This window comes from Pan paniscus, chromosome 13 (genome assembly GCF_029289425.2).
Source record: "Pan paniscus chromosome 13, NHGRI_mPanPan1-v2.0_pri, whole genome shotgun sequence".
Taxonomy (NCBI): Eukaryota; Metazoa; Chordata; class Mammalia; order Primates; family Hominidae; genus Pan; species Pan paniscus.
This window is the reverse complement of record NC_073262.2, coordinates 85211990-85226476: the sequence shown is the minus strand read 5'-3', so window position 1 is coordinate 85226476 and position 14487 is coordinate 85211990. Positions and strand designations below refer to the sequence as shown.

At 38.3% G+C, this 14487-nt stretch overlaps 1 protein-coding gene across 1 annotated transcript in view; it reads left to right on the top strand.

Annotated features, from left to right (window-relative positions):
- The window catches only part of LOC134728705 (uncharacterized), a 54839-nt gene extending 44092 nt beyond the window's left edge, over nt 1-10747 (top strand). Inside the window, exon 2 of the mRNA XM_063595231.1 lies at nt 10676-10747. The gene's annotated coding sequence lies outside the window, so the exon portion shown is untranslated. The remainder of the gene's footprint in view (nt 1-10675) is intronic.
- Nucleotides 10748-14487: the final 3740 nt, after the last annotated feature.

Genomic DNA, 14487 nt, shown 5'->3' with positions numbered 1-14487 from the left:
AAAGGGAAGCCCATCAGACTAACAGCAGATCTCTCGGCAGAAACTCTACAAGCCAGAAGAGAGTGGGGGCCAATATTCAACATTCTTAAAGAAAAGAATTTTCAACCCAGAAGTTCATATCCAGCCAAACTAAGCTTCATAAGCGAAGGAGAAATAAAATACTTTACAGACAAGCAAATGCTGAGAGATTTTGTCACCGCCAGGCCTGCCCTAAAGGAGCTCCTGAAGGAAGCACTAAACATGGAAAGGAAAAACCAGTACCAGCCACTGCAAAATCATGCCAAATTGTAAAGACCATCGAGGCTAGGAAGCGAGCAAAATAACCAGCTAACATCAAAATGACAGGATCAAATTCACATATAACAATATTAACTTTAAATGTAAATGGACTAAATGCTCCAATTAAAAGACACAGACTGGCAAATTGGATAAAGAGTCAAGACCCATCAGTGTGCTGTATTCAGGAAACCCATCTCACGTGCAGAGACACACACAGGCTCAAAATAAAAGGAGGGAGGAAGATCTACCAAGCAAATGGAAAACAAAAAAAGGAAGGGGTTGCAATCCTAGTCTCTGATAAAACACTTTAAACCAACAAAGATCAAAAGAGACAAAGAAGGCCATTACGTAATGGTAAAGGGATCAATTCAACAAGAAGAGCTAACTATCCTAAATATATATGCACCCAATACAGGAGCATCCAGTTTCATAAAGCAAGTCCTGAGTGACCTACAAAGAGACTTAGACTCCCACACAATAATAATGGGAGACTTTAACACCCCACTGTCAACATTAGACAGATCAACGAGACAGAAAGTTAACAAGGATACCCAGGAATTGAACTCAGCTCTGCACCAAGCAGACCTAATATACATCTACAGAACTCTCCACCCCAAATCAACAGAATATACATTTTCTTCAGCTCTGCACCACACCTATTCCAAAATTGACCACATAGTTGGAAGGAAAGCTCTTCTCAGCAAATGTAAAAGAACAGAAATGATAACAAACTATCTCTCAGACCACAGTGCAATCAAACTAGAACTCAGGATTAAGAAACTCACTCAAAACCACTTAACTACATGGAAACTGAACAACCTGCTCCTGAATGACTACTGGGTACATAACGAAATGAAGGCAGAAATAAAGATGTTCCTTGAAACCAACGAGAACAAAGGTGCAACATACCAGAATCTCTGGGACACATTTAAAGCAGTTGTAGAGGGAAATTCATAGCACTAAATGCCCACAAGAGAAAGCAGGAAAGATCCAAAATTGACACCCTAATATCACAATTAAAAGAACTAGAGAAGCAAGAGCAAACACATTCAAAAGCTAGCAGAAGGCAAGAAATAACTAAAATCAGAGCAGAACTGAAGGAAATAGAGACACAAAAAACCCTTCAAAAAATTAATGAATCCAGGAGGTGGTTTTTCGAAAGGATCAACAAAATTGATGGAGCACTAGCAAGACTAATAAAGAAGGAAAGAGCAAAGAATCAAATAGACACAATAAAAAATGATAAAGGGGATATCACCACCGATCCCACAGATATTCAAACTACCATCAGAGAATACTACAAACACCTCTACGCAAATAAACTAGAAAATCTAGAAGAAATGGATAAATTCCTCGACATATACATACTCCCAAGACTAAACCAGGAAGAAGTTGAATCTCTGAATAGACCAATAACAGGCTCTGAAATTGTGGCAATAATCAATAGCTTACCAACCAAAAAGAGTCCAGGACCAGATGGATTCACAGCCGAATTCTACCAGAGGTACAAGGAGGAAGTGGTACCATTCCTTCTGAAACTATTCCAATCAATAGAAAAAGAGGGAATCCTCGCTAACTCATTTTATAAGGCCAGCATCATCCTGATACCAAAGCCAGGCAGAGACACAACCAAAAAAGAGAATTTTAGACCAATATCCTTGATGAACATTGATGCAAAAATCCTCAATAAAATACTGGCAAACCGAATCCAGCAGCACATCAAAAAGCTTATCCACCATGATCAAGTGGGCTTCATCCCTGGGATGCAAGGCTGGTTCAATATATGCAAATCAATAAATGTAATGCAGCATATAAACAGAACCAAAGACAAAAACCACATGATTATCTCAATAGATGCAGAAAAGGCCTTTGACAAAATTCAACAACCCTTCATGCTAAAAACTCTCAATAAATTAGGTATTGATGGGACATATCTCAACATAATAAGAGCTATCTATGACAAACCCACAGCCAATATAATACTGAATGGGCAAAAACTGGAAGCATTCCCTTTGAAAACTGGCACAAGACAGGGATGCCCTCTCTCACCACTCCTATTCAACATAGTGTTGGAAGTTCTGGCCAGAGCAATCAGGCAGGAGAAGGAAATAAAGGGTATTCAATTAGGAAAAGAGGAAGTCAAATTGTCCCTGTTTGCAGACGACATGATTGTATATCCAGAAAACCCCATTGTCTCAGCCCAAAATCTCCTTAAGCTGATAAGCAACTTCAGCAAAGTCTCAGGATACAAAATCAATGTACAAAAATCACAAGCATTCTTATACACGAATAACAGACAGAGAGCCAAATCATGAGTGAACTCCCATTCACAATTGCTTCAAAGAGAATAAAATACCTAGGAATCCAACTTGCAAGGGATATGAAGGACCTCTTCAAGGAGAACTACAAACCACTGCTCAATGAAATAAAAGAGGATACAAACAAATGGAAGAACATTCCATGCTCATGGGTAGGAAGAATCAATATCGTGAAAATGGCCATACTGCCCAAGGTAATTTATAGATTCAATAGCATTCCCATCAAGCTACCAATGACTTTCTTCACAGAATTGGAAAAAACTACTTTAAAGTTCATATGGAACCAAAAAAGAGCCCGCATCGCCAAGTCAATCCTAAGCCAAAAGAACAAAGCTGGAGGCATCATGCTGCCTGACTTCAAACTATACTACAAGGCTACAGTAACCAAAACAGCATGGTACTGGTACCAAAACAGATATATAGACCAATGGAACAGAACAGAGCCCTCAGAAATAATGCCGCATATCTACAACCATCTGATCTTTGACAAACCTGAGAAAAACAAGCAATGGGGAAAGGATTCCCTATTTAATAAATGGTGCTGGGAAGACTGGCTAGCCATATGTGGAAAGCTGAAACTGGATCCCTTCCTTACACCTTATAGAAAAATTAATTCAAGATGGATAAAGACTTAAACATTAGACATAAAACCATAAAAACCCTAGAAGAAAACCTAGGCATTACCATTCAGGACATAGGCATGGGCAAGGACTTCATTTCTAAAACACCAAAAGCAATGGCAACAAAAGACAAAATTGACAAATGGGATCTAATTAAACTAAAGAGCTTCTGCACAGCAAAAGAAACTACCATCAGAGTGAACAGGCAACCTACAAAATGGGAGAAAATTTTCGCAACCAACTCATCTGACCAAGGGCTAATATCCAGAATCTACAATGAACTCAAACAAATTTACAAGAAAAAAACAACCCCATCAAAAAGTGGGCGAAGGACATGAACAGACACTTCTCAAAAGAAGACATTTATGCAGCCAAAAAACACATGAAAAAATGCTCACCATCACTGGCCATCAGAGAAATGCAAATCAAAACCACAATGAGATACCATCTCACACTAGTTAGAATGGCAATCATTAAAAAGTCAGGAAACAACAAATGCTGGAGAGGATGTGGAGAAATAGGAACACTTTTACACTGTTGGTGGGACTGTAAACTAGTTCAACCATTGTGGAAGTCAGTGTGGTGATTCCTCAGGGATCTAGAACTAGAAATACCATTTGACCCAGCCATCCCATTACTGGGTATATACCCAAAGGACTATAAATCATGCTGCTATAAAGACACATGCACACGTATGTTTATTACGGCACTATTCACAATAGCAAAGATTTGGAACCAACCCAAATGTCCAACAATGATAGACTGGATTAAGAAAATGTGGCACATATACACCATGGAATACTATGCAGCCATAAAAAATGATGAGTTCATGTCCTTTGTAGGGACATGGATGAAATTGGAAATCGTCATTCTCAGTAAACTATCGCAAGGACAAAAAACCAAACACCGCATATTCTCACTCATAGGTGGGAATTGAACAATGAGAACACACGGACACAGGAAGGGGAACATCACACTCTGGTGACTGTTGTGGGGTGGGGGGAGGGGAGAGGGATAGCATTAGGAAATATACATAATGCTAAATGATGAGTTAATGGGTGCAGTACACCAGCATGGCACATGTATACATATGTAACTAACCTGCACATTGTGCACATGTACCCTAAAACTTAAAGTATATATATAAAAAAAAAGAATCCCTATCTCTTCTTCATCCATCCCTCTGCCACCAAGAAAATGTGTTTAATGCTTCTCTTCCCCCACAAACTACCTTCCAGTCACTGGCTGCTCCCTACCCACACTGAGGGTAACCCTTATCCTGTCTCTTACAAATATGGGTTAGCTTTGCCTGTTTTTTAAAAATTTAAATGGATTCATTCAAAGCATTCTTTTGTAACTGGCTTTTGCTCGATGATACTTGTGCGAGTCATCCTGTTTTGTTTAGTTGTAAATGATTAATTCTGATTGCTGTACATATAGTGCTTCATTGTGTGAATATGATACACTTTATTGCACTGTTGATGAGCATTTGGGTAGTTTTCAGTTTGATGCTATTTGAATAATGGTATAACAAGCATTCTATTAAGTGTCTTGTTATTGAACATATGTACACATTTGTACTGGAAATATATGTAGGAGAGAATTGCTGGGCCATGGGGTATACCTATGTTCAGCTTTAGTAGGTACCGTAAAGTAGTTTTCAAAGTGATTTTATCCATTTACGTTTATACAAGCAATGTCAGAGAATTCTGGTTGCTCTATACCCTTGTCAGCATTTACTGTTGTCACTATTTGTAATTTTAGCTGTGCTGATGGATGTTTTGTGGTCAGAGTGATGGTTTAAAATCATGATTATATCTTTTCTGTTTTAAAAACACTCTCCCATGGCTTCTAATTTAACCTAGGATAAAATCCAAGCTTCTTACCATAGTTTACAGACCTCTGTATAATCTAGCCACTGCTTATTCCTGATTTCACTTTATATCAGTCTCCCTTGTTCTGTGGATTCCAGATCTGCAGCCTTTACTTCTTTTCAAAGTTAACTTTGGAAATTTTGCATTAGGTTTTTGTCTCACCTTTTCACTTATTCAGCCTTTAATTTTTAATGTTATAATGGTTTTTTAAAAAACTGATCACTGGGCAAATATAAGGAGTCAAGATAAATTAAGGTGATATGATTTGAAAAGCTCTCTTTGGTTGAGGTATTCTCAAAGTTTGAGAACAGTAAGTCCTTTAAAATCACTATTTTGTTTTCCCTTTGGATTTAGGCTTAGGCTTTGATATTAGCGATGATCAAAGAATACGTTTCCTGGCAAGGAGGAGAAAAAACGTTCCTCAACATCCTTTTGGAATCACTGAGATTGAATAAATGTTGACATTGATTCAAGCCCACATTCTGATCTGCAGACATTTCTTTCCCAAACAGAGCTAGGAGGAAGAGTACATTTTCTTTTATGGAAGACTGCATGATTTGAGTACTGACAGTTTAAATACTGTACACTATGATTTATTGAGAAATGGAAAGCACATTTATTATTTTTGCAAATCCTTTATCTTTGGCATGGCTTTTATAAATCACTCTTGTCATGCACTATGAAAGAACTGTTAGCTGTTTCACTTTTACAGTTTCCATTGTCAGATGTTTTAAAATTGCAGTTGACTATATATTTGTTGAAAGGAAAAAACTGACATGATCTTGTACCTTTCACTTCTTGTAGCAGTCCTGGTTTTACATAGATTAAAGGCCATTATGGCTGTAGCATATTATGCTAGAAGTAAAATAATGATTGTAAAAGCTTTAATTTTGTTTTATTTTATATTATTACAGACTGTCAAAGGGCTAAACAGAGATATGGAGTAGCCATTAATATGTATATTAAATGAGAATATTACATAAATTTGGGAAGATCAACTTATTTTTTGTGACAATGTTAATCTTAAATCTTAATGCCATAATATATATTAGATTATATCATAATTCAAATATTTGTAGACTCTTTTGGTGTACTTGCCTTATTAAAAAAAAAAGAGTTGTCAAACTGTTGTAGTGTTTCTTTGAGAATCCTGCACATCCAGTGAGAATGAAATAACAGAAGGATGCCAAACTTATCTTCTCAAAATTTACAGGGAAGAAAATCCTACAAAATGATATACATCAATGATAAATTATTTTCAACTCAAACTGTTATAAGAATATGAAGAACTATGTTAGGAGAAGAATGGATTACCCCAAACATATTTTGTACTTACTAATTAAACTTTGAAATAACAGATTTTATAACAATTTATAAAGAAAAGTTCTTAAAGTTTTGTGGCTATGGCAGTTAAAATTTCAAGAGAAAACTTATGATTGCTATAGCTGCCAGCTACTTTCAGTAGTTGATGATGAAAGATTTGTAAGATTTGCTCAAGCTATGGATGTTTTATAAAATTCTCTCTAGGAAATACGCTACTAAAAGTTGTTTTCTGAATAATATTCTTCTGTGCATGGAGACATTTAGATACTTTTTTATTTTATTTATTTATTTTTATTTTATTATTATTTTTTTGAGATAGGGTCTTGCTCTGTTGCCTAGGCTAGAGTGCAGTGGCACGATTTTGGCTCACTGAAATCTTTGCCTCCCGGGTTCAAGCCATCTTCCCACCTCAGCCTCCCAAGTAGCTGGGACTACCAGTGCATGACACCATACCTGGCTTAGTTTTGTATTTTTTGTATAGATGGGGTCTCATCATGTTCCCCAGGCTGGTCTTGAACTCCTAGGCTCAAGCGATCTGCCCACCTTGGCCTCCCAAAGTGCTAAGATTACAGGTGTGAGCCACTGTGCCAGCCTAGAGACATTTTTAAATGGGCCAGAATCTATAAACAGTGATTGCCGAAATAATCTAGAGATGACAGTGCAGAGAAATTATATTCAGACAATAATATAAAAATTTAGAAAAGGAAGCACTAGAATTTTTAATGATCTGAAATAAATATTTTTCATAAAATTTAATGTATTCTTTTTTTGTTTGTTTTTGATACACAGTCACTCTGTCACCCAGGCTGGAGTGCAGTGGCGCAATCTCCACTCACTGCAACCTCCACCACTTGGGATCAAGTGATTCTCCCGGCTAATTTTTGTATTTTTAGTAGAGACAGGGTTTTCCATGTTGGCCAGGCAGGTCTTGAACTCCTGACCTCAGGTGATCCACCCGCCTCGGCCTCCCAAAGTGCTGGGATTACAGGCATGAGCCACCGTGCCCAGCCTTGTTTATTCTAATTCCAGGTGTTCTCTCCATGATGATAATACTTGGCTTTGGGTAAATATCAATTCTACCATTCAGCTTTCAGTGAAAATGTGTATTCACTGCATCACCAATATTTATTTGTTCGTTAACAATATACATGTACTATGGTCCTAGTGTTTAAGTACCAGGCTTACTATATGAAGTACCTAATATATTATAAAATAAATGGAGAAATAGAAATTGAAAAGGCTGAGATGAAGATGGCATGAAAATATTTTAAAATGTCATATTTCTAGTTATGGCTTCTGAAGCACATTAGACAATATTTTAAGAAATAAAATTAGGGCAGTGCATTCATCATAAATGAAAGTTCATGTAAATTTATTTTATAGTCTCCATAATTTCAAAAAGTTTAAAGGGCTCATTGGACTCATTGCTTTCAATTCCCAGTATGGCCATTGAGGAACATTTCCTAACAGGAGGGTTAGCTTCCTTGTTTTCTGATTGTTTGCTGGTGCTTGCATCATTATTACACTGTCTTTAATATTTAATTTATTTATAGGAGTATTTTTAAGACACTTGTGCATTTTCTGAGAATAAGTTTAGTTAACGTTATATAGAATAATTTGTAAACCAATTTAACTGCTTACAAGTAAGCTGAAAAGTCACGATATCCTGGCTGCCTGTGGCTCTCTCTTCCTCTCTCACCACCCCAACAGCCAAATTATCTTTCAGATCTCAGCCTCATTGCCATATTTTCTTTGGTGGATCTTTGGTGGGAAATTTTAGATGGTTTAAATAGTTATTTCCAAAGGTTTTTCTTGCTCCATGTTTGTAGCTACCATCTCAAATAATTTCAATATGGTCAGTTCTGATTTTCTTTTGTCAGATCTTATGTACATCACTCCCTTCATTTTTATTGTTGATTTTCTTCCAATGAGTTTTTTTGTTTCCCTCTTCAATTCACCAATGCACACAGTTCTAATTATCCATCCAAGAGTAGATTATGATTATCTTAAGTCAAAAGAATGCCACTCTTTTTTTTTTTTTTTTTTTTTTGAGATGGAGTTTCCCTCTGTCTCCAGGCTGGAGTGCAGTGGCGACATCTCGGCTTACTGCAACCTCTGCCTCCCGGGTCCAAGCGATTCTCCTGCCTCAGCCTCCTGAGTAGCCGGGATCGCAGGTGCCTGCCACCATATCTGGCTAATTTTTGTATTTTTAGTAGAGACACGGGTTTCATCATGTTGGCCAGGCTGGTCTCCAACTCCTGACCTCAGGTGATTCGCCTGCCTCAGCCTCCCAAAGTGCTGGTATTATAGGCGTGACCCACCACGCCCAGCCAACAATGACATTCTTAAAGAATATTATCTTAAAAAATTCCTGATAACTAATAATGACATTTCAAACATTTTCTGAGAACATGTTCTGGGCAAAATTTTCTCAGTGTAAAATTATGCATTCTTAGTACATATTCTTAAATGTGAAGAAAGGGTTATGTGATTTTTAAGATTGTTGACGTTTTTCACTGCACTATAACATAAAAGACATTTAAAAAAAGAATTGGTTAATTTACATGAAAAAAGAGGTTCATTTACATATATCAGGATTTACTAGTTATGGCAGGTGGCATCCACACCGATTAGAAGTTATTTTATTGTAGCTCCTGAAATCTTGATTCTGTTATCTTACTTCTATTATCAAACGCTCGGAGTATCTTGACAAAAACATTCACCGACAATGTGTTTGAATGATGTAATTAACTCAGGTAGCATGGAAAGCTGTTGTGAATTTAAGAAAAGCTTCATAAAATCCTTTTTTGGTTAAGATTCTATTTATTGTCTAGAGTGCCTCTGTCAACAGAAAGCTCTGAAGTCAGGGAATGTTTACTGTGAGTGCTACTGTAATTAAATTTGCCATTTGAGTCATTGCCCAGGAGTGATGTCAGGTAACAGATTACGTTTGTTCACATCTCTTTAGTTTATATGAGTATTATGAGACAGATATTACTGACAGGGCTTTATAGATTCAATATTTCAACTATTTCTCTGTTTACACTTTTGAAATGATGTCTTGAAATCCTGAGAAGATATCGATGAGATTGTGCAAATCCTTTTCAAAGAGTTTCCTCCAAATTTTATGGTGAATTACAGCTAAGGAAATACTGACTTTATTTTGCTAAATTATATTATGAAACCATATTTTTCTATGAACTGGCAGAATGAAGACATTTCTAAGGTAGCGATCCAACATTAGAAGATGAATGCCTTGGAAACTAATAATAATAATGACATGACTAAAAATAATGATAACATTATAAAACATTTTTGAAGGCTGTGCATGCATTATTTCCTTCGTATAACTCTATGAGTTAAATAATATTATATTCATTTTACAGATTATGAAGCTTTGAGAAAAAAGTTAACTAACTCGCCAAAGTTCACACAAGTAGAAGCGATGAAATAGGAACTCAAATCTAGGTCTGCTTAGTTTCAGAACCCACACCTTCACCACCTCACTAGATACTTCATTCCTGGAGATGATCAAGCCTGGTCCAGAAGATGGCTTGGCAAGGAGAGCTTAGAAAGGCTTCCAACATCAGATGGATGGTAAACCAAGTGAAGTAAAACTTTCAAGCCCTGAGAATATGTGATTCTATGTTTATATCAGTAAGAAATGTATTTTTATGTACCTTTAGACTTCAGAAGGGGAATCGTGACTGGAGTTTCATCAAAGATGGATTTAAAATTAGTTTTAATTTAAAGCACTAAAATGGAATATGAAATAGTTTAGAAAATTTGGTTTCCAAACAAATGATCTCTTTGAATTGTAGGTTAAATTTAGTCAAAGGAAAATGGTGTGACTCCTTTGAGAGATGCCTTCCTTCAGGCCCTCATGTCTCATCTAAGTATTATAGTCCTTTCTCTACTGGTCTACCTGCCTGGAGTTTTGTGCCTTGTAATAAACTCTCCACTATAAAGTTGAGTTATCTACTGAAATACAAACCTGATCCCGTAACCCCCCTGCCTAAAACAGTCTGTGATGATTTCCATTGTCAGTTTTTTACTTCATTGCTCAAGGCTTTGGCCTTGACTGTCTAAAGTCTCCTGATACTTTTCGGCATGCACCCACCATTCCAGACATACGGGGATTCTTTATAGCCCCTAAATCTGTTATAGAGATATACATAACTCTGTCATGCAGATTGCTCTGCACTTCTGTGTGTGCATTTGTACCTCTGACTGAATGCTTGTCTTCTCATTTTCCATCTAGAAAATGCCTACTCATACTTTCAGTTCCAGTTTAAATGAAACCTCCTGTGAGAAGTCTCTCAACTCCTCCCAGGCAAGTTAATCATTCTTTTCACAATTCCTCCAGTGCATTTGGTACATATTTTTGTTTTAACACCTTGAACTGTAATCATATCTCCACATGCTCCCAACTATGAGTTAGCTCCTCAAGGAGAATGACAACATTTTATTTAAAAAAATCTTTGTATGCCAGGCATGGTGGTTCATGCCTGTAATCCCAGCACTTTGGGAGACCGAGGCAGGTGGATCACCTGAGGTCAGGAGCTCGAGACCAGCCCAGCCAACATGGTGAAACCCTGTCTCTACTAAAAATACAAATATCAGCCGGTGTAGTGGTATGCACCTGTAATCCCAGCTACTCAGGAGGCTGAGGCAGGAGAATCACTTGAACCTGGGAGGCAGAGGTTGTGTTACTGGGGGGTCCTTGCTCACAGAGCTCCCAAGATGGTGGCGAGCCACTTCCAAGATGGTGGTGGGCCGCTTCCAAGATGGTGGCAAGCCTCGTGTTCTCTGACCTGGGGTTCTTGGCCTCACGGATTCCAAGGAATGGAATCTTGGGCCATGCGGTGAGTGTAATAGCTCTGTTAGAAGCCGTGGGTCATGGAAGAGAACCGTGGAATCCAGTGACCAGTGTTTAGCTCGATTAGGATGAACCCAGGCACTTAGCCGTGCAGGAACAATGGCAAGCCTTTAGCCCGGATCAGGAGTGGCAATGAGCCCCTCGCTGGATCAGAAGCACAGCGGACACCCTGCTGGATCTGGAGAGATGGGAGTCAGCAGTGGGTCTGCGAGGGCGGCAAACAGCTGTGGTGGATGGCGAGCGAAAGCTCAGCTCAAGCCTTAACAAACATGGACCAGAAGAGTGCAGTTGCAAGATTTAATAGAGTGAAATAGAGTGAAAACAGAGCTCCCATACAAAGGGAGGGGGTCCAAAGGGGGTAGCCATTGCTGGCTCGAATGCCTGGGTTTATATCCCGATCCTTGTCCCTCCCACTGTGCTCTCAGGCAACAGATGATTGGCTATTTCTTTACCTCCTGTTTTTGCCTAATTAGAATTTTAGTGAGCGCTCTGATTGGTTGGCGTGAGCTAAGTTGCAAGCCCCGTGTTTAAAGGTGGATGCGGTCACCTTCCCAGCTAGGCTTAGGGATTCTTAGTTGGCCCAGGAAATCCAGCTAGTCCTGTCTCTCAGTTGCAGTGAGCCGAGATCACGCCACCACCCTCCAGCCTGGGTGACAGAGCGACACTCTGTTTCAAAAAAAAAAAAAACTTTGTGTAGCTTTTGTTTTACAAACAATTGCCTACTGCAGTTCCCAGTACAATAGCTGCTCACAATTCCTTGTTGAATGACTAGCTGAATGCTGTGTCAAGGAAGAGCATGTGAAGGAAGAGCTGAAAATTTGGGGAGTTGCTTATGCTAACATGCTTTCTTTAGAATCTATTTTTCGCCCTGTTTTTGAGAGCCCTGGAAAGATATGTTATAGGTTTGGAAAGGCATTATATGTGAAAAACTGAAGTGATACTCAGGCCCAATATGACTTATTGGAGAGGTAATGGGAATATTTGGGTTCATTATGTGATAAAAATGAAATAGTAAAACAAATAGCATATCTTTTAAAATATTTTTTAAAGGTTTCAAAGAGTTGTATGTGATGGCTGGCTGGTAGTGATCATTGGAAGTCAAAAAGTGGCCACATTCTAGATCAAGACCACACACCCCTGTGACTTTTACCTGTTTATCCAGAGTAATCTCTAGCTTCTCTGGGTATAGAAATAGACACTGTGTTTGGCATAAACTCACCCTTCTTGAAAGAGGTCCAGATTGAAGTCAAGAACTGAGTTTAAGAAAACCTAATCCTAAGCCTTCTATCTACCTTGATTTTTTAGCAGGGGTCAAGAGTGAGTTGCCAATCCTCACTCCTTACTGTCCTGGACACTTGTAGGCTTGCCACCATTTCAGCCTGACTCCACCAGGACAAATCTCAGTATGCCACTTATCTCTGTTCATACCGGTCACGACAGAAAGTGCCAGATTTCCTAAAATCCTGATATCATTGACATTCTTTCTATAAGAATGCTTTCTAAGGGGAACTGGTCTCTCACAAGAGGGCATTCCTTCTCTGCAGCCCTCTGAAGTGGTGGCTGCTTTTAATTCCACAACTCTTTCATAGCTGGACCTGAAGTTGGGAGTAGGCATTGTCTTCTCTCCTCATTGCTGCTTTCAGATCATGCTTTTTCTTTCCTGTAAAATTCCAAATTCCACGGCACCCACTGCTTTTCTCTATTACTGTTATCAGCTTACTCATGGGACAACCCCAAGCCCCCACTTCGCTCCAATTTTAGCTTCTGGATCACCATCACTCTCTCCAACATTATCCCATTATTGGCAAAGATGATTCCTCCAATAATTGGCCTCTCATTCCTTTGATTGACTCTTCAACAGTGATCCATCTTCTACCCTGCCACAGCCACCTATAGCTATTTTCAAAAGATACCTCTCCCTTTTACCTTGCTCTGAGCTTTCTTTGCACCCCCCAATTGTAGCTATTATTTTATAATAGATTATGCAATTTATAATTTATTATGCCTCTTTCTAGTCATTTGTTTCCCCCAGACAGAATGTAAGTTCCTAAAGGTCAGGGATTTTTTTTTTTTTTTTTTGTATTTGCTGATTGTAGGAAACATTGGCCAGTTATTCTCCAAATCTGTTTCTTTGTTTCCTGGGTACACTGGTAGACTATATTTCCAGGCTCCCTTCCTGTTTGGTATATCCTTGTGCTTTGTTTCTGGTTAAAGGAATGTGAACAGAACTTACATACCATTTTGAGGTCTTGCCTCTGTGCTCCTTTTTCCTCCATTTGCCATATGGACACGGAAGATCCAACAGGAGACTCTCATGCTCTCTACAGGATAGTGGAACCACAAGATGGAAACAATTCTGGATTCCTGAGTCAACTCCTGATAGCTGCCCACCAAACACACTCATTGATCTTTTACCTGGCACAGAGGTATAGAATCCTATTGTTAAGGCATGAAAACTATTGGATTGTCTGTTATAACAGTGAGGCCATCCTGAATAATACAATAATGTGTCTAATGCACCTAGAACTGTGACTGGAGTGTGGTAATTGTTCATTAACATATTATTCCTTTTTTCCTTCAGTAGAACGGAATTAAAGGTCTTAAAATCACCAGTACTTGCTTTACCAGTATTTCAGAACTTAGTAGTAGACTAAGGCTAACAAAGAGTCTGGCTTGGCTGGAATTGCCCTGAATTCTGATGATCTGTGCCAGAGAAGTATAATAGTTGCCCAGAGCATGATTTCCCTGGAGAATGGGGTTTTATTACAGCTATAATAACCAAATAGAAAGGCTAGCGAAGTGCCCTGTGAATTAATCTATTCCAGACTAAGTTTGAAACTAATTAATTATTTATTTCATGGTATTTAACACCTTTGTTTAGAGTTCAAGGAATTTTTGGTGGACTGGGAAAAGACAAATTCAACTAGTTACGTGTCATTCTCACATTTACTTTCTTTATTTATAGGAAGAATTCTCTAGTAGGCTAAACAGAGGTAGAACCTGGATTCTAATGCCGGTCTTGATTATTTTGGATATCTGGGGTCAGAAATTTGCTACTTCTTTACTAGGAATCTCCAAGAGAAAATGTTCCTCTTTTTCTTCATTGATGGCTAGAAAAATCTAATAACTTTGAATGACTATGAAGGTGAAAATAAAAATGTCATAGGGAAAAGCTAAGTAAGACATAAAGATAA